We start from the raw sequence: 21276 nt of genomic DNA, 5'->3' as shown, positions 1-21276 counted from the left end.
TGTTCTAGGTTATACCTTTTATAAAAAGTGCTATATGGTTCCACCTTAAGTGCTCAACACACTGAAGTAATGTTGTAAATGTTATTTATTTGTATTACAGTAGCACTTACACCAGACAATTGTGCTAAGCAATGTACACATCTATAACATACAGTCCCTATCCCAAAGATCTTACAGTCTACATATTAGACAAAAGGTGGATCTAACAAACAGACAGGGGGAGCAATGGCAGTGCAAGCTTCTCCATGTTGCCCTAACCAATGTGCCTCAACTGTGCAGTGGAGCCTCCCAGCCATGAGATATCTTGTTGTTCTTGATTCACACTTCTCTCTCTTTGCTGGGAGTGCCAGTTTAACAAGAACGTGGGACTGAACCTAGGGCCTGATGCTGCAAACCCTTGTTCACCTGAATATTCTTATGGAACCGAACGGGACTATTTACTGGCCTGCAACCTCAGCTGGATTCATACCCTTGACCTGGTGGGATTTTCAAAATGTCTAACTTCATCTTTAGGCACCTAATCTTAATGAAGGCTTGATCCTTTTATATATCTCCTACGATATTCTCCAAGTATACTTGTGCTAAGCAGGCCTTGCAATTATATGCAACCTCATAGTACTTGATAGCTTAAAAAAAGGGGGAAGAGTTTTTAAGTGTCAATGCTGACTGTATTCAAGGGCTTGATTCTCCTCTCTCAATAGCATTACATTGTTATAATGCCACTTGGCCAGATCCTCAGCTACTGTACATTAGCATATCTCAAAACAAAAAACAAAACAAAAACACCAAAAACCAGAGCTCCATTGATTTACATCAGTTGAGGATCTGCTCCATTGGTTTTGATGGAGCAACTCAGGATTTATACCAGTGGAAATGAGAGGAGAAGCAGCTCATAAATATCAATTACTAATGACTTACCAAAAAAGTTTGTGAGCTTATAGGACAATATTTTTCATAATATGAAGAATCTATATAAATAGTACAGTTGCTTTCTTTGTGTGTGAAAGACTGAGTCTCTAGTATGGATGCAACAACAACTTCTGAAGTAGACTGAAATGTACACATACAAATCAGAAAAGCAGAAGACAAAGAAATTAGAAATACTTGACATATTGCAAGTTCATATAAATTCTAGTTCTGTCACAATATATACTTCAGCCAGGTTGCTATTGTGAAAGTGAAATGAATTATATTAAAGAAATAGAATGAATTAAAGAATGCTGTATGTACCTTTAAGTAGAAATGAGAAATGCTGCAAGCCAGGGGGGCAGGAAAGCAGACATTAACTGCTTAATGAATTGCCCCACTTAAGGGCAATTGGTGAAGCATTAGCCTTAGATTGATAAGATTCAGAGTAACAGCCGTGTTAGTCTGTATCCGCAAAAAGAAGAACAGGAGTACTTGTGGCACCTTAGAGACTAACAAATTTATTAGAGCATAAGCTTTCGTGGACTACAGCCCACTTCTTCGGATGCATATAGAATGGAACATATAATGAGGAGATATATATACACACATACAGAGAGCATAAACAGGTGGGAGTTGTCTTACCAACTCTGAGAGGCCAATTAATTAAGAAAAAAAAAAAAAAAAAACTTTTGAAGTGATAATCAAGCTAGCCGAGTACAGACAGTGTGATAAGAAGTGTGAGAGTACTTACGAGGGGAGATAGTCAACGTTTGTAATGGCTCAGCCATTCCCAGTCCTTATTCAAACCGGAGTTGATTGTGTCTAGTTTGCATATCAATTCTAGCTCTGCAGTCTCTCTTTGGAGTCTGTTTTTGAAGTTTTTCTGTTGTAATATAGCCACCCGCAGGTCTGTCACTGAATGACCAGACAGGTTAAAGTGTTCTCCCACTGGTTTTTGAGTATTTTGATTCCTGATGTCAGATTTGTGTCCATTAATTCTTTTGCGGAGAGACTGTCCGGTTTGGCCAATGTACATGGCAGAGGGGCATTGCTGGCACATGATGGCATAGATCACATTGGTAGATGTGCAGGTGAACGAGCCCCTGATGGTATGGCTGATGTGATTAGGTCCTATGATGATGTCACTTGAATAGATATGTGGACAGAGTTGGCATCGGGGTTTGTTACAAGGATAGGTTCCTGGGTTAGTGGTTTTGTTCAGTGATGTGTGGTTGCTGGTGAGTATTTGCTTTAGGTTGGGGGGTTGTCTGTAAGCGAGGACAGGTCTGTCTCCCAAGATCTGTGAGAGTAAAGGATCATCTTTCAGGATAGGTTGTAGATCTCTGATGATGCGCTGGAGAGGTTTTAGTTGGGGGCTGAAGGTGACAGCTAGTGGTGTTCTGTTATTTTCTTTGTTGGGCCTGTCTTGTAGGAGGTGACTTCTGGGTACTCGTCTGGCTCTGTCAATCTGTTTTTTCACTTCAGCAGGTGGGTATTGTAGTTTTAAGAATGCTTGATAGAGATCTTGTAGGTGCTTGTCTCTATCCGAGGGATTGGAGCAAATGCGGTTATATCTTAGAGCTTGGCTGTAGACAATGGATCGTGTGGTGTGTCCTGGATGGAAGCTGGAGGCATGTAGGTAAGTGTAGCGGTCAGTAGGTTTCCGGTATAGGGTGGTATTGATGTGACCATCGCTTATTAGCACAGTAGTGTCCAGGAAATGGACCGCTTGTGTGGATTGATCTAGGCTGAGGTTGATGGTGGGATGGAAATTATTGAAATCATGGTGAAATTCCTCAAGGGCTTCTTTTCCATGGGTCCAGATGATGAAGATGTCATCAATGTAGCGCAAGTAGAGTAGGGGCGTTAGGGGACGAGAGCTAAGGAAGCGTTGTTCTAAGTCAGCCATAAAAATGTTGGCATATTGTGGGGCCATGCGGGTACCCATAGCAGTGCCGCTGACTTGAAGGTATATATTGTCCCCAAATGTGAAATAGTTGTGGGTGAGGACAAAATCACAAAGTTCAGCCACCAGGTTAGCTGTGACATTATCAGGGATACTGTTCCTGATAGCTTGTAGTCCATCTTTGTGTGGAATATTGGTGTAGAGGGCTTCTACGTCCATAGTGGCCAGGATGGTGTTTTCTGGAAGATCACCGATGGATTGTAGTTTCCTCAGGAAGTCAGTGGTGTCTCGAAGATAGCTGGGAGTGCTGGTAGCGTAGGGTCTTAGGACAGAGTCTACATAACCAGACAAGCCTGATGTTAGGGTGCCAATGCCTGAGATGATGGGGCGTCCAGGATATCCAGGTTTATGGATCTTGGGTAGCAAATAGAATACCCCTGGTCGGGGTTCTAGGCATGTGTCTGTACGGATTTGTTCCTGTGCTTTGTCAGGGAGTTTTTTTAGCAGATGGTGTAGTTTCTTTAGGTAATCCTCAGTGGGATCAGAGGATAATGGCCTGTAGAATGTGGTGTTAGAGAGCTGTCTAGCAGCCTCCTGGTCATATTCCAATTTATTCATGATGACGACAGCACCTCCTTTGTCAGCCTTTTTGATTATGATGTCAGGGTTGTTTCTGAGGCTGTAGATGGCGTTGTGTTCAGCATGGCTGAGGTTATGTGGCAAGTGATGTTGCTTTTCCACAATTTCAGCCTTTGCACGTCGACGGAAGCAATCTATGTAGAAATCCAGTCTGTTGTTTCGACCGTCCGGAGGAGTCCATGCAGAATCCTTTTTTTTGTAGTGCTGGTAGGGAGGATTCTGTGGGTTAGTATGCTGTTCAGAGGTATGTTGGAAATATTCTTTGAGTCGGAGACGTCGAAAGTAGGATTCTAGGTCACCGCAGAACTGTATCATATTCATGGGTCTGGAGGGACAAAAGGAGAGGCCCCGAGATAGGACAGACTCTTCGTCTCTTTTTTTTTTTCTTAATTAATTGGCCTCTCAGAGTTGGTAAGACAACTCCCACCTGTTTATGCTCTCTGTATGTGTGTATATATATCTCCTCATTATATGTTCCATTCTATATGCATCCGAAGAAGTGGGCTGTAGTCCACGAAAGCTTATGCTCTAATAAATTTGTTAGTCTCTAAGGTGCCACAAGTACTCCTGTTCTTCTTTTTGCAGATTGATAAGAGTTAATAAGGAAGCAGGATATGCATATTGTGCCCTATGCAAATTAAACCTTTTGCTCTCTCTGTCCCTTTGTTTAGTTCGCACCCTTTTATCTGTATAAATAAGACTGTTTGAATCTTGCATGGAGGCTCACATTATCTGAATGTATTAGCAGAGCGCTGTGCTAATAAAACAGAGTGGTCTGACAAACTATGAGTCCTGAGTCTAACTTTGACAATTTGGAGGTTCCACCGAGATGGCAACCGTCTTCACTGGGGCTGTGTGATTCCTGATCATTTTTGTAGGACGACCGTGGTAGCCGGCACCTGGGCATTTGGCCCGAGCGGTCCTCCTCCTGAACGGAAGGGCGCACAACCACAGTGAGGTCTACGCCATCGAACCTGTTGGTTCCCACTCTGTTCTGGTAGGGATCCCGGGATCTGACATCAGGAATCTGGTCAGGTAATTATTTCTGTGTTTTGTCCGGACTGAGGACTGTCCTGTCTCTGTGTCTATCTGTCCTCCTGTGGAGTATTTGAGTCTGGGTGCCATCTCCGTCCGGGGATTGGCCGACCAAGGGGTTCCTGTCCCCACGGTCTGAGTGAGTGAAATCTGCACAATCGCAGCCGCACCGCACCTTGGGTAAAACCCTTGGTGTGAAAGCAAGGGCGATTGAGTCAGTAGCCTGTGGGCTCCTTTTGTGTGTTGCACCGGGCATCGCTCTGACGAACCCGAATTTCCTTCTTGTGTGATTGGTGTGTGTAAAGTCCTTCTGTATTGGTAACAGACGTCTAAGTCGGGACAGTTCCCTAAAGGAACGCCAGCTCAGTTTTAGGAAGGGTCCGGACTCCTGTAAATTTCTGGAAAAATGGTCTAGGCTAACTCAGGGAGATCCCAAAACTCAGTGGCCACTGTTAAAACCTTGGAACAAGGACCGAGTGGACATCTTAAAAAACAAACTCGGCCAGCCTAAAACTAAATTGGCTAAAGGAGAGGTTAATTGTTTCATGCAGTGGTGGGAAGAGGCAAATCGTAGGTGGACAAAATCAAAACTCGTCTCTCTCAAATATTCAAATAATAAATGAAAAGCTTTATTAAAAGACTCCTCTCCCACCACCAGACTGAGCGCTCCCCTTCACCCTGTTCTCTGACAAAAAACAACAACCCCGGATCGATCCCAACTCCCTTCATACTCCCCTCTCATTGTAAAAAGGATAAAATGCCCCTTGTTCTGTTCCCCTTAGTTGTCTGCCTCAGTAACTGATTCTTTAGTGTTCCATTACCAATTCAGCAAGGAGGGTGGGCTCCTCAACTAGCCCCCACCCTTCCTGGTCCCTTTCCTTAAGCATTTCTTTCAAAATTGTGAAATGACCACAATATCACTCACAAAAAAAAAAAATTGTTCATTGGAAAAAGCGGGATTGGGCCCAGACAAGCAGGCAAGCAACAGATAAAGAAACTAAACACAGGTTGGAAGCCCTAAGGGCATAGTGTCAGGAGTAAGTGCAAGTATGAACCCCTGGAACAATACTTAAAATGGTGAAATGTGAGTTGATAAAGGTGTCATTTTGGGAAATAAACAAGTGATTTAAGGAAAGAGAGTGAAAAGTTAACTCTACAGAGGCTGGAGAGAATTAAACAGTTAAACTTTGTGAAAATGTTTACAAAGACCTTGTTAAAAGAATTCTTGGTTTCTTTGCAGCCATTCTAAAGGAAAAATGGGCCCTTTTCCAGAGGAATGTCTGTAAATAATCCAGGTAAAGAGACTATCTAATTAAAATCATTTGACTATGGACAATTGAGTCAAATTTGCTAAAAGAACATGGGGGGGGGGGGTCTATTGGAACTTAACTGCCCCAAATGTATAAAGGTAATGTAATCTATGTACAGCTATGTAAAAACAAAGCAGTGTAAGAGGGATGTTAAGGGAGAGAAAATGTGTATGTATCTGTCTGTCTGTGGGAATATGTGAGGTTTGTAAAACTCCTGTTTTGTAAGTTTAAGATAAATTGGTTTTGTTTTGTTTATAATGCCACTAAAAATCCATTTGACTCTTTAATTCAAAGTTGCAAAACTGACAGACCTTTTTGCCAGACACAGGTAATCAGTGTTGGTTGACTTTGAGATCTGGTATTTAACCCTTAAGGGGTAACTTGATTCTTTACAAAATTTAAATGTTTTCAAATAAAGACCAAGTCATGACTGCAGCAGGACAGTCAAAATCAGAAAAATAGGGAGAGATTCTGGATTCTGTTTGTTTGTTTTTGTAACAAAATAGCAAATGAAAGCTGTAGGAAAAGAATAAAGACAGTGGCCCTCTGAAGCAACAGCAGGGGTGAGGTGCACAAAACAAAAAGAAGCAATGTTAGAAACACGGAGCCTTAAAATGGCTCTGTGTAATCAGACTGTCTCTTTGATAAGGGTACATAAAACTCTGTAAGAACAAAAGAAACCGTTACACCCTAGGTAAAAATTAATATGGCTAATGTTTTAAAAGTTAAAGTATAGAAGGAATGTGCAGACGTGTGCAGTGTATATTATAGAGGGGGTAAAAGAAATGCAAACGAAACATGCTACTTAATTAAAATCCTATTAGGGCTCCAAAAGAGCCACAATAGACTGTGTTTTCTTTTTCAGATCTGTGTGTGTTTCGGAAGCAAGAGTTAAAAGTAATCAAAACTCTGGTAAAAGTTAATTGTGTTCCTTTTAAGACAGAGTCTCTGAGCTCTGCTGATGGTTTTGAATCCAAAAGCCAAGCCTGTGTGGATGCAAATTATCTAACTGATAAAGGAAGTGAGAGAACTGCCAGCACAAAGAAGTTGCAGATAAAGAACATACCTGGTCAGCAAACAAATTGTCTAAATAAAAGGCACGGTATAACAAGATACCTTTAATTAAAATAAATTTAATGTTAATAAGTACCCCTGTAACAATGTATAGTGTGTATGATTTTTTGGGGAAAAAAGAAATCCTTTATGGTAATGATGCTTTTCAGCTGTTACCTGTGAACAAACTTAAAGCTTAATCCAGCAGGAAAGACATTGTAACCTTGGTCTGCTGTAAAGGGAAAACTGAGGTACACCACCTCATGGATTTAATGACTGAACAGTGGGATAATTTCCCCATAACTCTTAAAAGATAGAAGCCATTAAAACCTGGCCTGCCTATAGAACAAAAACACAGGAAAATATGGAGGTAATTCCTCTTGTTTTGCCTGCAATCAGCAAGGGTATTTGTAAAAGAAAGGAATATTTTAAGCAATAATGAATGCCACCCCAAAAGTGGTAGAAAAATGTTATTTTTGTCTTTCAGAAAAAGCTAATATCAGCTACAGGACAACCTAATAAGAAACAAATAAAAGTGGGTATGCTTATCCATGCCTGTTGCTCCAAAGCCCTGTAGTAAAGACATCTCACTAGGATCCTGTATGTGGGATAAAATGAATAATGAGACCAAAGTACTGTATAATGGGCTATGTGTATGTGTTATATCTTGGGGGGGGAAGTGTTTTAAAAGAATGGAAGTGTTAGCAACCTTCCAATAGACAAATGTAAATGTAATGTAAGTAATGTGTTTACAAAAGGTAAAAAGGTAACATAGTTCCTAAAACAAACAAAAGGGCAATGTGGGAAACCAAACCATTCATATTATACATGCAAATGGCAACATGTTAAGAATTGCCACTGCAGAAAGACATAACAGCTTACCATTGGTATAATATATTTTCTGAATGGTCTCCCACAACTATTGGCGTACTAATGTTACTAACCCTAATTGTTTTTTATTTTAAATTGTATGTGGGTTTAATTGGAATGTTTGAAATGTGCAGTTGGATAAAACAAATGTATGCAAAGCTAGAGCCACAGGCCCAAATCACCTCCCTGTATTTTCTATTACGTGGACTAAATAAGAAGTGACACTGGCGATTAATAATCTTAGTGTCAAAAGGGGGATATGTAGGAGCAGGATAAGAATTAATGTATGATTTGATTTCATCCCTGTCAGCCACCCTTTTTGAATAGCAGAAAGGAATGACAGACCAGAACAATCCTTATGACTGATTATGGTCACCCTTTTGTTTTAGAATAAGTTATAATGTCTACTATGGTTTCCTATATGTATTACAAAGTAGGCCTCTAGTTAAATATACATTTCTTTGTTTTAAGGTTTAGTAAGTAAGAAACAGGATTCTCCATTGTGTCTATGTTAAGTAGATTAGAGGAACATTGAAGACCTGGGTCTCAATGTAAATTGTCTTGGTTATTGATTGTAAAACTTAGCAAGGTTTAATTTGCAATGCCTTTTTGCTCCATATAAAATACTACTGTTTGTATTCTCAATCTGTGTGAATAAGGAATGTATGCATCAGGAAAAGATAAGGTGTGAAGGCCATTGTTATAGCCAGAGTCAAGGAAGAAGAAGTAAAGAGACTTAAAGGACATCAAAGAATCATCAGGTACTGCTTACTATCCAGATGGCTGTTAAACTGTCTGGCATCACAGCGTGCATACATGCTTCGCAGTGTAAGAAGGCACCCCCCAGCAAACCAATCACCTCAGGACCACGCAGAGTCAATTTTGACTCCAGAAGAAGACGTAGAGGAACAGCCTGCAATACCTTACCATCTACGCTCTCGTAAGGGTTGCCAGAAGCAGACGAGGACCTAAAGCAAGGCCCAAAAAGAAGCAGTAGTGAGCCTAGCGCCTGCTGCCTGGTGGATGTAAAACCGTGACTGCGGTTCCCTCAGTTGAGGTTGTCAGAACCGGAAGGGCCTTGCCTCCAACATGAGCCTCTGATGGCGCCTGTTCCTCGGCTGCTGGTGTCTTAAGGTCTGGGGAGTCCACAATGACAATTCTTTTATCCAGCAGCAAGTGTGGATAGCTCAGACCCTTAATATTTCTAATTGCTGGGTCTGCAGCCACATCCCAGCTCACTCTCAAGCTGGTGTTCCTGTCCTGGCAATCCCACTCAATTCCCCAGACCTCACTGGAGGACTTCATCCGTTTAACAAAACATGGAACAATAATGACACTTGGGAAGCAGTGGGAATAAATGTATCTAAATGGATAAGTGTGGTGGAGGAAAAAGGTCATTGGTGTTGGGTGTGTAATGGGACAGGGCTGGATCTGGGAAAAAGTCATTGCCTTCAGCATATTGTGGCCAATAGTGTATGGGATTATTCGAACAAAACTAAAGAGTGGTGGGCCAGGTATGGGGATATGAATTTTTTCTTGACCTGGGATCAAACAGAAAAATCAATCTCCTGTTCCCCCTACAGTAATCTTAGTGAAAACAATACAATCTTTCAATGTCATGCAAATAACACCACTCCTCGTAAGGAGAATTACCCTGTGCCCTTTGGAGGATATTACTCCTCCTTTGTAGGCACCTATGTGACAAATGGGTGCAACCGACCCTTCCCAGCCTTAATAGGCTATTATTGGGTTTGTGGGACCAAAGCTTATACTGTGTTACCAGCTAACTGGTCAGGTATCTGTTATCCCGCCCGACTCTTCCCACAATTCCGAGTGCTAGGGTCTTTCCCACGAGAACGCCTTCGTAATTTCAGGCGAAGAAGACGGGACTTATCAGATGCCCAATGGTATGTAAATAACATAAGCCCACTGAGCTGGGAAGAGGCCATTAGCGGTTCCCTTATCCCACTTGGGGGAGTAATACACCATGCAAAAAGGCTCCTAAGGTTACAAGCAGTAGTTAAAATAATGGCAAATGAAACCGGAGAGAGTTTAAAGACCCTGGCCAAAGAAACAGGGGCCATCCGACAGATGGCCCTCCAAAACCATCAGGCACTGGACATAGTGCTGGCGGCCAAAGGAGGGACCTGTGCTCTCATTGGAAAAGAATGTTGTGTGTTCATACCTGACAACACCAATGAGGTAATAGATCGTGCTAGTCACTTAGAACAAATTGCATATCTTCCCCATGAAGAGCCAAGTTCTTTATGGAAGTGGCTAAGTAACCTATTCAGTTTCTCTGGCACAGGAAACTGGTTGTTTCAGGGAGCCCTGACTATCCTGTTTGGAATCCTAATGATTTTTGTATGTTTTCAGTTAATCTCCTGTTGTATCCAGAATTGTGTAAGGTATGCCACCCAGGTGACTACCCCAAAACAGAGTGCTAATATGATAATGTTAAATATCACTGATGAACGAAGAGATAAAGAACTATTAATATGTGGAACCCAGTAATTGTTGGTCTTTGCGTAAGCTTGACCAAAAGGAGGGATTGTGAAAGTGAAATGAATTATATTAAAGAAATAGAATGAATTAAAGAATGCTGTATGTACCTTTAAGTAGAAATGAGAAATGCTGCAAGCCAGGGGGGCAGGAAAGCAGACATTAACTGCTTAATGAATTGCCCCACTTAAGGGCAATTGGTGAAGCATTAGCCTTAGATTGATAAGAGTTAATAAGGAAGCAGGATATGCATATTGTGCCCTATGCAAATTAAACCTTTTGCTCTCTCTGTCCCTTTGTTTAGTTCGCACCCTTTTATCTGTATAAATAAGACTGTTTGAATCTTGCATGGAGGCTCACATTATCTGAATGTATTAGCAGAGCGCTGTGCTAATAAAACAGAGTGGTCTGACAAACTATGAGTCCTGAGTCTAACTTTGACACTATTAAAGATCATGTATATTTTCTTAATCGTGCATGATTGTACATTAAAGTCTCTTTCAGTACTAAAAACAGCGTTTTGAACATTAATTTTGCTTACATTTGCTGTCTCAAATTTAGAAGTAGAAACCCAAATTCTGAATGATTCAGCCTGAATAATTCTGTTCTTTGAGCTGGACTTCTCCACTCTGTAGCTACATTTCTTTGTCTGTGTCACCCACCACAGTAGTATCTAAACACATGAATGCTAAATTAGTGGACTTTTATAATCTGGCTGTGATTTTTACTTTGTAATATCACTTGTAAATACATGTGGCAATTTCAGCAATGGTGGGAGATTTCCAAATCCTTGATTGGATTTAAAGTTTGGATAAGTTTTTTTAATTATATGGTCTGGGCACTAAAGGGAAATCTCAGTTAAGAATATCAGATACTGTGGTGACTAGAGCAAATAGAGCCCTTAATAGTTAAGGAGAGAATATCTGGGAACTAGTCAACTTGCTTTTCATTCCAGCAACTACAGGATCTTCATTAATAGCTTGTCAAGTATCAGAGGGGTAGCCATGTTAGTCTGAATCTGTAAAAAACAACAGAAGGTCCTGTGGCACCTTTAAGACTAACAGAAGTTAGTCTTAAAGGTGCCACAGGACCCTCTGTTGTTTATTAATAGCTTGTGTATTGTAGTTCATTTTGGAAGTTTTACAGCTTTAACAAACAGGTTTGACACTTACTTAATTCTCATCCCCAACCTCTAGCTTGCTCCCCGGCCCGCCACAGAGGGCGAGTGAGCGGGGTTAACAAACACGGTGGGGGTGGCAAGGTGCAGCCTGTAGAATCACTATAGGCCCCAGCCAGAGCCAGACCACTGCACCAGACCTGGGATCAGCAGGAGCCAGGGGTCTGAGGCCAGAAGGGCCCCACTGGAGAACTGAGAGAAGGCTGAAGCACACAGCACCAACAGAATGCGAGGCCCTATGCGGGAGGCGGCACAGGAGTCCCTGCTGCCCTAGGAGGGGCAGTCTCATCCTCCTCCCCTCCAGCAGCCCCATTCCCAGAGCCTCTTGCAGTGCTCAGATACAGGGATACCTTGAACATCTGGGTGCCAGCAATGGGGATACAGAACGCGGGGTCTCCGCAGGGGCACGCACAGCAGCTTGAGCCCAGCCACAGGAGCACGAGAAGGAGAAGAGGGCAGCAGCAGGAAAGGCGTGCGCCACGACCCCTCAACAGCTGCCTCCAGCTGAGTGCTCGTGAGTCGTGCTACGTAACCCTGACCTGACCAGGCCAATGGGAACTGCATGCGCAGGCGAGGGCTGGAGGCAGCATGCAGAGCCCCCGGGCCACCCCTCCACCTAGGAGCTGGACATGCCTGCCATTTCCCGGGAGCCATGTGGAGCCGGGCAAGGAGCCTGCCAGCCCACCAACCAGACTTAACAGTGGTCAGCAGTGCTGACCAGAGCCACCAATGTCCCTTTTCGACCCATGGGTTTTCACCCCATTCCAACCAGGAAACCACATCAGGCTTGGAAATCCTGCTCAGGGGAAAGAGAACAAGCAAGATCCAGTGAATTTGTGGAATATTTCTCACAAAGCATGTTCCATGATTTTAAACCTGAGCCCGTTTTAAAGCAGTAAAATCCTAAAAACACACGTATCAGTAGGTCTTCGTCAGTAACAGTTTCTTTCCAAAATACAGACAAATTCCTGTAGTTCAAAAGGTGTATGTATGGGGTGGAGGTGGGGGAATCTGAGAGGATATTATGTAAATGTTTGACAATTAGTGGGAAAGGGGGCAAGTTATGAGATTTTTTTTTTAATCAAACTTTGACAATCAGATGGAAAATGGCAAAATCTAAGGAGATTTGATATTAATAGTCAATAACTAGAGAAAAAAGTGAGGGGATTTTATACCATTATTCAATAACTAGGGAGAAAAGAGGTGACTAAAGGGGAATTTAGATCACTATTCAGAATCCGAGGGGATATTAAATAAATAATAGTTAAGATAGTAAGAAAATCGCAGGCTGCGACTTTGTTGCAGAAACCACAACTTTTAGCACACACAACACATCTGAGTGATGTTACAACCTCGTGCACCAGGCTGTAACACCCACCCACTCAGATTTGTCCCACAGCCTGGGAGTGGCTCTTGAGAAAGTGCCATTTCCACACCTGATGCGCTCTACCCGACCGGTCCATGGCTCCACTGTTATATCATTGTTGATAAATGCAAAGTAATGCACATTGGAAAACATGATTCCAACTATACATATACAATGATGGGGTCTAAATTAGCTGTTACCACTGAAGAAAGATCTTGGAGTCATTGTGGGTCATTCTCTGAAAACATCCACTCAATGTACAGTAGGAGTCAAAAAAGTGAACAGAATGTTGGGAATTAGTAAGAAAGGGGTAGATAATAAGACAGAAAATATCATATTGCCTCTATATAAATCCATGGTACGCCCACATCTTGAATACTGCATGCAGATATGGTCACCCCATCTCAAAAATGATATATTGTGTGGAAGCAGAGAAAGAACTGTCATGCATTGCAATCCCCTTCCTGTCAGTTCTTTCTCTGCTTCCACAATTGGAATTTTAAAACGTTCAGAAATGGGAAACAAAAATGATTAGGGGTATGGAACAGCTTCTATTTGAGGAGAGATTAATAAGACTGGGATTTTTCAGCTTGGAAAAGAGATGACTAAGATGGAATATGATAGAGGTCTATAAAATCATGACTGGGGTGGAGAAAGTAAATAAGGAAGTGTTATTTACTCCTTCTCATAACATAAAAAGTAGGGATTGCCAAATGAAATTAATAGGCAGCAGGTTTAAAAACAAACAAAAGTATTTTTTCACACAATGCACAGTCAACCTGTGGAACTCCTTGCCAGAGGATGTTGTGAAGGCCAAGACTATAACAGGGTTCAAAAAAGAACTAGATAAATTCATGGAGGATAGGTCCATCAATGGCTATTAGTTAAGATGGGCAGGGATGGTGTCCCTAGCCTCTGTTTGCCAGAAGCTGGGAATGGGCGACAGGGGATGGATCACTTGATGATTGCCTGTTCTGTTCATTCCCTCTGGGGCACCTGGCATTGGCCACTGTTGGAAGACAGGATACTGGGCTAGATGGACCTTTGGTCTGAACCAGTCTGATTGTTCTTATGTGCCTGAGGAACGGAGCTGTGGACCATGGTCCTTCTCCTGAAGCTTCAGGTGATATTTAGGCCCCCTGAGCCCAGACCACTGAACACCAGAGACTGAATGTGGCTCTGGGCCTAAGTGATTTTTCCCAACATCTCACCCAGTCTGAAGCAGAGCACAGAACTGAACATCCCTCTCCCCAATTCCAGGTTAGTGCCCTAACCATAGTTCAGTTTAACCAGAGACTGCAGAGAATTCAGCCACAGGGGCCCTCATAAATCTCCCCCCTCTGCAGACAGGTTTATCCAGGAGACTTCATTCCACCTGGAAGGTGATGGCAAAGTTTCACTTACCTTTGCTCTATGCTGTGCCCCCTGAAATGTGGGGGTGGCCTTTCCCGTCAGATGTGGGGTCCCCCCAGCTCTTTTGGGAGGGGAAGGTCTATCCTCTCGGTCAGGGTTTCTGGGCAGAGTTGGGGATCTCTGAACTAGGAGACTGTCTTGTTGGGAAACAGCAGGTATGTCGCTCCCTCGATATCAACCTCTTCCTTGTGCAGCCAGGGCGCTGGAGCCCCAGCAACTGGGGGCTTTTGCAAGGGACACAATGGAGAGAACGGACTGCAGGCAGCAGACTTAACACGGCAGTGAATGCGATTCACTTCCTGCTGAGGGACCTGTTTCCCTGTGACACAGGCTCCACACGTGGTTGGCTTTGCAGGTTTCTCTGGTTAAGGGGCAGCAGAGAGAACTGGATCCTGGCCGGGTCGCGGTTCTGGGCCCTCGGGAGTGGGGGGCGGTAGCTGATGGGTGCAGAAGGGTCCGGTTCTCGCTCAGAGACGTGAGGCTGCTCTAGCTCGGTCTCTGCATGATCTTCCTCCTGGGTCAGACCCTGCTGCTGCCTCCATCGTGAGCTGGGAACTGTGCCCAACCCAGGGGGGACCCTCTGCTGGACCCAGCCCCTGGGACAGCCCCGGGCTCTGCCGACACCAGCCCCTGAGCCGGAGCCTGCAGGTGAGGGGAGAGACCCGGGGGAAGGGCTGGGTGTAGTGTAGGAAACTGCTTAGGGTGCACTGAGCATGCTCAATAACATCTGCTGAAGCCACTGCCCTTCACCCTGCCCTTATTACTTGAAAGATGCTGCTGGCTGCTTTTGACAGGGTTTAAAAAGGGGCAAAGGGGGCAAATCGGAGGACGGGGGTGGAAATTGACTGGTCAGGAGCATCAAGCAGCTGCAGGCAGGGTTAGGAAGGGACTGAAAGGCAAAATCAGGGATGGCGGGGGGCGGAAGGAACCAGGGTTAAGCCCAGGGGTTAGGTGCTGCCAGAGGGCCAAACCTGGCACAAGCAGGGGCAGAGGGGGTAACAGTTACCCCGGTGGACTGAGACACCAGTGTTTGCAAAAATGGGGTGGGGGGGCAGAGGGGCTTTTTTTATTTCCCCTCCCACAGGACAGTACCTCTCCTCATGGGCTTCCTAGTGCTGGGTTTGTAAAGGTGCAGGCCGGCATCCGAATGCCTAGTCACTGCAGCTCCTCTTTGTCTGATGTAACCTACTGAGGTGCTGCATGAGACTTGATTCAGTGAAATATTTTATATTTACACCCCCTCAGAAAAACAAAACAAAACAAAGAATCCCCAGTGTATCTGACTGCATAGTGTCTCATAGCAGTTCACCAGTTTGTCTCATCTGCTGCTAGGATTCCCTGAATTTTTAATTCCAACTTTTTCTTATTATTTTTAGAGCAGAAGTTTATTCTGTTCGATCATCTGACTTCCAGTCTGACTGAATGTCTGGCCTGGTCTCAAAACTTTGTTTTCATTCAATTCCCCAATGGTGATTGCATTTTGCAACTGCTATTTTGCCTCTCAATCCAGCCCTTAATATTTTTCTGCATGTCATTGTGTACAGCTTGATTCTCAAATATTCAGTAAAGACAGTATACTATCTCCTAAACATCTTTCTCAAAGGCAAAAATCTATTGTATTTTTTGCTGAACATTAGAACTGCTGTAGTGTATGTAGTCCGTCTAGTCCAGTATCCTGCCTTCTGACAGCAGCCAGTGCCAGGTGCTTCTAAGGGAATGAACAGAACAGACAATCACTGAGGGTAGGTCTACAGTTACCCGGTAGTTCGGCGGCGAGCGATTGAACTTCTGGGTTCGACTTATCGCGTCTTGTCTGGACGCGATAAGTCGAACCCGGAAGTGTTCGCCGTCGACTGCGGTACTCCAGCTAGATGAGAAGAGTACCGCGGAGTCGACGGGGGAGCCTGCCTGCCGCGTGTGGACCGAGGTAAATTCGAACTAAGATACTTCGAACTTCAGCTACGTTATTCACGTAGCTGAAGTTGCGTACCTTAGTTCGAATTAGGGGGTTAGTGTAGACCTGGCCGAAGTGAACCATCCCATTGTCCACTCCCAGCATCTGGCAGTCAGAGGGCAGTTTAGGGACATCCAGAGCATGGGGCTGCATCGCTGATTATCTTGGCTAATAGCTGATGCACCTATCATGAGGGACTGATCTAATTTTTTGTTGAAATTGTTTATAGTTTTGACCTTCAGAACATAATGAACACACATCTACAACCCCGAGATACCTTGAAAGCCACAGGAATTCTAAAATCTTGAGTTATACACCCTGAAGTCAAGAAATTTTAATAAATACATGATATTTTGTTCTTGTGTGCCTCTTTGTTCCTGAGCCTTTAGGGTGTAGTAAGGCCAGTTCCACCAAAGCTGGAGCCTAAACACCTGAATGAATCTTAGTCCACCCTCATACTTTTCCTGTTATCTCTCCCAAACATTTCATATGCCTAAGGCCATATCTACACTACAAGCGTATGTTAACTCAAGTTATGTCAGCATAGGCTCGCTACAGTTACTGTGTCACTTGTGCACATGCCTACTCACTTGTGCGCATGCAGAGTCCCAAGCATAGAAGTGGGGGACATCATGATTCTATGCAGAACAGATTGCTGTGGGGCATAGCAACAACCAATTCAAACTTGTTGGTGGCATTCACAGGTTTGGGATGATGAGCATTGGCTGCACAAGGCCAAAATCCTTGCTCTGTGTGCCAAACTTGCCAAAATGACAGTTGCACTGACAGTGGAGAAGCAAATACAGATTTCACTGTGGAAACTTTCGAGAGATTGCTACCTCTTACTCAGAAGTATCTCAACTGTATTGTGGCACTCTGGACCTTAAAGCAGTACCCTCCCCCTTCCATTCACCCCGTCATATAATTATGATATATTTCATACAAAGAATGTCATATCACATATCATGAAAGGTCAGGATCTGCTGAAACCCATTGTTCTGTCATATTATTAGTGCCTATCAAGTTATGAAATTTTCCTCTATGGTTGTTATTGAAATATGTTGTAAGTTTGGGAGTTGCTCTCCAGTAACAACAGAAGAGGGAATGTACAGCCAGGTGGGCACTGAGTGATCATCAACAGCCATTACTTGTTGGGAGTTGTCAACAAGTTGTAATGGGAGTTGTAATCAGTGGATTTCCAATTCAATGACAAACCATACCAGGGGTATTTCTGAACACTTTCACTCTGCAAAGCCCATCATCACCTTTCTGGGCAAGGATTTTCCAGGCACATGGACTCAAGCTATAAAATAAAAGCAACATGCATTCGCCTCAAAATCTTCACCCACCTATGCTGGAAGCAACCTGAACGCTGGGAAGACAAATGGTTCAGCTCAGGATACTGAGAAGGAGAAGGCTCTGACATTTTCAACCACTGCACTGAAGAATCCAGGTGTGTACAGTATGTGTTATGCCTACATCATGCAGACATAGGCCTTTTCCTCACTGCTAAAAAAAACTTTGATTTTTTTTATCACCTTGCTGTAAGAAGGGTGATTGATCTGTTGTGAAGTGACAACACAATGAAGACAAGACAACACAACTTTTAACAGTGTGGGAAAAGGCTCAAGAAAATGTCTCAAAAATTAAATCGGAGAGCAATAATGACATGTGAGCACCACGGTTTTGAGTGTAAATTTTTTGTGGTGATACCCTTGTTGCTCGATATATGTAACAGTGACAAAAGTGGAAGTCTGTATAAAGCACAACGGTAGCTTTTCTACCTATGAGCTTTCTTTCAAAAGGAATTCATAAGCATTTCAAATACTATTTATAATGCTTTGCACTACTCCCAATGTTTTGTGTGCATTCAATGTTTCTTTACTAATAGACTGTATGACCTACTATACAGTGGAAAGGGACTAATACAGATTTCTTTTGAAATGCTCAGACTTTCATTAAGGGTTTTTCATGCAATAGCCATGAAATTCAACGTGTAAAATGGTTTTTAAATAGTCCTGAAAAGATGTGGGCTTGGTCCTCTGTACTCCAAAAATGTGTTTGGTATCAAGTGTTATCTAATAGGTACTGTGAGGATGTTGCCTAAGCATCTTGTCATATAACTAAAGTGTCACTTATGATTTCTTGAGTAATAAACATCATGAACATAAGGCTGTGACACTCTGATCCTCAAAGTAGTACCTGGAACCCCCATATTTAGTATTGTCATAGGATTAATAGATGTTTTGTACAAATGCATGCTTTTACTTTTTAAATGTTTTTCATGCCTGTTATCATCACGATACATAAATGTGTGTGTTATATGGGTTTATTTACTTCAGATTCTTCAGCATTTCAGAAAACTGATTTTTCAAAAAAAAAAAAAAAAACCTTTATTAGGAAAAGAACTCCCGGTAATAAAAATCAGTATGCCAGATAAGGCGGGTAAGAAGAGGGTTTCCATGTATATGCTCTGTTGTTTTCTGAATGTATTAAACAGTGTCTGCAAACACCCCTGCTTGTGCTTTTTTTAAATTCACATTCTTGTGCTGTTATATTTCCTATCCTGAGTTACTATGATTTCATTTTGTTAAAATGTTACAGGTGTTCTCATTATTTCAAATGAAATGTGATTTCCATGGATCAAATGCTGGCACACTTTGTAACAAAAATACTTTGAACTTATGCACATAGCTCACATGTATTTATGTAGCCCTTGTGATTGGCCTATGAATGATGCTGCATTGTGGAATTTGTTGAGTTTGGCTTTCCCTGCTTATATGTCTGCAATTTTCATGTCATACCTACAATATAAACGCTGCTTATTATATGCATAGATATTTGATATTTGCAATTTTGTGGAAGTTAAGTGTGTAATGTTTTCTTCTGTGAACAATACTCAGTTAAATCTTTTGAGGGAAAAATTGCACAGATATTGGCATATAAGAAGAGTAACACATATCCTGAAGGAATGAATAAAACAGGCAGACTTAATCTGCGTCAATTTGCTGCAAACTTTTCTTTGGAAGGTAAGCAATTCTTTTTCTCATGTAATAAAGACACAGAGCACAATGGAATTTTCAGCATATACATGATGGTCCTGATCCCCCAACACTGGGATTATTTGAAGTGTTAAATTTACCTTCACTAGGACCAGGATTAGGATCACTAGTTTTCTTCACATTTCCCAGAAAATCTCCTTTGCTACATATGCAGGCACTGTAACAACATATTTGTCAGTTACATGACAAAAGAGTATGAAATATAAATAGTACCAAAAAAGCCTAAAATTTATCTTTATTTCTCAAGTACGTTATCCAGTCTATTCTACAAACAACAACAGTCCATATATGTTTATTGAGCAATGACTTCTAGTTTAAATTTTTTTTCAACATCTATTTATAGTTAGATATTGAAATTCCCCCCACCCCCCTTACCAAAGGCAGGACAACCCATTCTGCATTCAGATATCTTTTACATGCATATGCCTTATAATGAATCTATGACTTCAAAAATATCTGATAATTGCTTAAGGGCAACAGTTGATGACATTGTCACATCTCCATCTCTATTTCTATTGGGGGAGGGATAGCTCAGTGCTTTGAGCATTAGCTTACTAAACCCAAGGTTGTGAGTTCAGTCCTTGAGAGGGCCACTTAGAGATCGGGGCAAAAATCAATACTTGGTCCTGCTAATGAAAGCAGGGGGGGCTGGACTCAATGACCTTTCAGGGTCCCTTCCAGTTCTATGAGATAGGTATATCTCCATCTTCTCTGAGTATCAGAGGGGGCACTTTTCCTTTCTGCCAAAGGAAGAAAGGTTGGTCTCGTGCACACCATGAAACAAGCCCTACAACTCTTTGAACGGTATCATGACAGTCCATGAGGTGGACATCCAGGAATAGTCAAAATGACAATGGCCCTGAGCACAAGATACTATTGCCTGGGATGACAAAAGACATTGCCGGGTCTGTACAGGAATAAAACTAAATCCTGGAATATGTCATTTATATTTTAAATGCAAATTTTACATTTACATTGCAAAGAACAATAATTATACATTTGCTGTAAAATGTGCAATCCCTTCCCTTGCAATAATATTTTCATACAAGAATTTTAATGTCATCCCATTATTCCATTCAAACTAGGTTTTGCGATGTCTGCGTTGCCAGAAAGTAGAAAAGGAATTAAATCTGGATACCACCTTGGAAAGCATAAAGGTGAATTTTGGACTCTAAGACATCTACTACATTTCTTCAGAAATTCCTTTTATCTTCCTTCCAGTGTCAAAGCATTAGGAATGTTCTTAGTGTGGACTGCATATACATGATATCAAGTCTTATTCACTTCCTTTAAAAACCATTAAGAAATCTTATAAAGAGAGAGTCAAAGATAATTGTTTGTCATTATCTATTTTTATTATTGCTACACAATGAGGCCTTTAATTCACAACGAATGCAATGCATGGTACAACAGAGTGCAGCAATGAGCTCTATTGCTCCTTGCACTGGCAGATTTCTGCAGGTTTATTATTATATCATTTTTCTTACAAGTATTCCTGTGTTCCTTTTTTGTTAACTTCTTCTTGTTTGTTTATTTCTTTTTTTCTGTTTTTTAAAATGGAAATTAGATTCTGATAGTGTGGTTGTGGAACCCACATCACACTGCTCAGTATGCTTACGGGCTTATTGAGAATATGAAATAAGAGAAATCCAAAGTATGACTCCAACCGGTTCCCTTGCATACAGGTCAGTCGACCTTTGAATTGGTGGGAATGGATTTAATAGGGCCATTACCAGCAACAAAGGAGGGATACCGGTATATACTGACAGCCACAGACTATCTTACAAGATGGGTTGAAGCATTTCCATTTTGAAATAAGTCGGCAACTGTGATGGCAAAGAAAATGTACAAAATTATAATGCAATTTGAATGTCCACAGCATATACTGACAGATCGCAGGTCAGAATTCAATAATGAGGTAAATTCTTATTTCCAAGGTTGTTTCTGACTATGTCTTCAACCAGACTTTCAGGTCACAGATAGTTGATGGTGAACATGGGCTTAATTGCCCTCATGAGTTTTTCTTTATGGGCATTTTTGCTGACAAGTTTCTGTGAACTCCCACTCAACTTTGGCAAAC

At 42.2% G+C, this 21276-nt stretch overlaps 1 long non-coding RNA gene across 1 annotated transcript; it reads left to right on the top strand.

The window, feature by feature from the left end:
* Window positions 1–14158: 14158 nt before the first annotated feature.
* On the top strand, window positions 14159–18970 carry LOC128848375 (uncharacterized). The gene is made up of 2 exons (XR_008447016.1): window positions 14159–14828; window positions 16364–18970. It is a non-coding gene; the product is annotated as an uncharacterized LOC128848375 (long non-coding RNA).
* The last annotated feature ends 2306 nt before the right edge of the window (window positions 18971–21276 follow it).

The sequence above is a fragment of the Malaclemys terrapin genome, chromosome 13 (assembly GCF_027887155.1).
Source record: "Malaclemys terrapin pileata isolate rMalTer1 chromosome 13, rMalTer1.hap1, whole genome shotgun sequence".
Lineage (NCBI taxonomy): Eukaryota > Metazoa > Chordata > Testudines > Emydidae > Malaclemys > Malaclemys terrapin.
This window is presented reverse-complemented; position numbering and strand designations above follow the sequence as displayed.